This window comes from Dipodomys ordii, unplaced genomic scaffold (assembly GCF_000151885.1).
Source record: "Dipodomys ordii isolate 6190 unplaced genomic scaffold, Dord_2.0 Scaffold19, whole genome shotgun sequence".
Classification (NCBI taxonomy): domain Eukaryota; kingdom Metazoa; phylum Chordata; class Mammalia; order Rodentia; family Heteromyidae; genus Dipodomys; species Dipodomys ordii.
In genome coordinates, this window is record NW_012267235.1 from 12,997,665 (window position 1) to 12,999,858 (window position 2,194).

A 2,194-nucleotide genomic window follows, 5' to 3' on the forward strand; every position below is an offset into this window, starting at 1 on the left:
AGTCCTGGATTTCAGACATGTATGACCCTTTTTGTTTGTGTTTTGTTGTTTTACCATGTGGAGCTCGCTGGGTTGCCCAAGCTGGCTTCAAACTTGAATTCAAGTGATCCTTGTGTGTGTGTGTGTGTGTGTGTGTGTGTGTGCGCGTGCAAGTCCAGGGGCTTGAACTCAGGGCCTGGACTTTGGTCCTGAGGGCTTTTTTGTTTGTGTGTGTATGTGTGTGTGTATGTGTCGTTGTGGGGCCTGAACTCTGGGCCTGGGCGCTGTCCCTCAACTCTTCAGCTCAAAGCTAGTGCTCTACTACTTGAGCCACAGTGCCACTCCGGCTTTTTCTGCTTATGTGGTGTTGAGGAATTGAACCCAGGGCCTCATGCATGCATGGCAAGCACTCTACCACTCAGCCACCTTCCCGGACCTGATGGGTTTTTGTTTGTTTTGTTTTTTAGTTGTGGGGCTTGAACTCTCAGGGCCTGGGCCTCTTTGTGATCAAGTCTAGCCCTCTGCCACAAGAGCCACAGCACCATTTCCTGTTTTTAGTTGTTAACTGGAGCTGAGAGTACCTCCAGGGATTTTTCTGCCCAGCTTGCTTTGAACCAAGATCCTTAGATCTCAGCCTTTTGAGTAGCTAGGATTACAAGGGTGAGTCACCAGCACCCAGTTTCAAATGATCCTCTTGATTGCTGTGACTACAAGCGTGTGTTGCTGTACGTGGGCCCAAACAGTCTTGTCCCTAGGTAGATGCTAGAGACTTTCACTTGTTACCTTATCTCAGTCATCTCAATCATAAAGTCCTATCCCTGAGTTACCCCCAGCCCTCAACGTCTTTTGAGGTGTTATTACCATCCTTATTTTAAAGATGAGAAAAGGGAGGCACTAAGAGATAAGGTAAGTACATTGCCCAAGGTCATATGGGCAGTTATCCAGGCCAGAAACCCTGCCTCTTTAACCCCACCCCAAGTCATTCTGACTCCAGACAAGGCTCTATTAAGGAGCACACTGAGCTTCCAAAGCACATTCTTGCTGGAAGCCTCCGGGCCAGCACCATTGCCAAGGACCCAGAAACGTTCTGGAGTAAAGCTGTGCAGAAGCACTGATGAGTACACTGTACCATCACCCATATACAAACTTGATCATTTGGGGTTGTTGTTTCAGTTTTGCAGTACAAGGATTCAGGGCCTTATGTATACTAGAGCTTTACTTATTTAATACTTTACATAGTTAACACTAGGTAAGGGCTCTACCATGGAGCTTCTGCCCCCAACCCCTGAATTAAAAGTAAAAATTACTGAAGCAAAAAATGTAAATGTAATTGATACTTTTATTATGTATCATATCAGTTATCGAGGCTTGACCTCAGGGCCTTGCACTCTTACTTGGCTTTTTCCACTTAGGGCTGGCGCTCTACCACTCGAGCCACATCTCCAGTTCCAGCTTTTTACTGGTTAATTGGAGATAAGAGTCTCATAAGTCTTTTTCTGCCTGGGTTGGTTTTGAACTTTTATCCTCAGATCTCAGCCTCCCAAGTATCTAAGATTACAGATCAGAGCAGGTGCTCATCACTTACACTTGTAATTTCTAGCTATTCAGGAGGCTAAGATCTGGAGATCAAGGCTCAAAACAAGCCTAAGTAGGAAAGTCTGTGAGAGTCTTATTTCCAACTAACCACCAAGAAGCCGAAATGGAGCTGTGGCTCAGTAGTAAAACATTAGTCATGAGCCAAAAAAGCTCAGGGACAGCACTCAGATCTGAATTCAAGCCCCAGTACAGGACAAAAAGAACAAAACAAAACAAAACATTCCCATCATTCCAGTATATTTCTTTGAAGAGGTCCTAGGCAACTTCTGATCAGATTTCCATTACTATCTATTGGGTTTGCCTTTTTTCAGAGCTTTATTTACTTTAGGTCTTTTCTTTTTTCTTTTTTTTAATTGTGAAAATACTATACATGAGTACATTTCTTATCAAGCATTGTTGCCTCCTCCTTAGTTTCCCCTTCCCATCCCTTCCCATCCTCCCCCCCATCCCACTGTCAAATTTGTAAAGTTCATTTTCAGCCTAACAACTTGTACATCTCGTTCTTTAGGTCTTCTTCTTCTTCTTCTTCTTCTGGGGTTTGAACTCTGGGTTCTGTCCATGAGCTTCTTTTTGTTTGTTTGTTTTGTTGGTCGTAGGGCCTGGACTCTGGGCCTGGGTG